Source organism: Frankliniella occidentalis, unplaced genomic scaffold (assembly GCF_000697945.3).
Source record: "Frankliniella occidentalis isolate FOCC.00 unplaced genomic scaffold, Focc_3.1 Scaffold7, whole genome shotgun sequence".
NCBI classification, from domain to species: Eukaryota; Metazoa; Arthropoda; class Insecta; order Thysanoptera; family Thripidae; genus Frankliniella; species Frankliniella occidentalis.
The window spans coordinates 1,673,873-1,674,284 of NW_026267137.1; positions in this window are offsets into that span (position 1 = coordinate 1,673,873).

The following is a 412-nucleotide window of genomic DNA, read 5'->3' on the forward strand; positions in this document are numbered from 1 at the left end:
AGGTCTCGTCCCCGCAAGAGGCGTAGCCGACCGTGGCTTATAAGTCTATTATGTGACATGTCACGCCCCGCGTCGCGAGCGCCCCCGGCACCGCCCCGTCCTACCGGCCACTGCGCATGACTCTCTCCTCGATCATATCTATCTATCTATCTATCTATCTATCTATCTATCTATCTGCCCGCCTGCCTTGTTATTTAGGCAGCTAACAAATTAATCGCTACGGCTGGCCGGTCCCGTCACCTCCTTCCGGTCCGTGTTCTTCTTGTTTTACTTCCTCCTCTCACAGCGGCCCGGCAGGTCCAGTCCGAGGCGTGCTTTTCTTTCATCGGGCCACGGATACTATCGTCCAGCGGCCCGCCCCGTTACGTCCACTGGCGCCACACATCTATATATTACACAGTTAAATTTATTG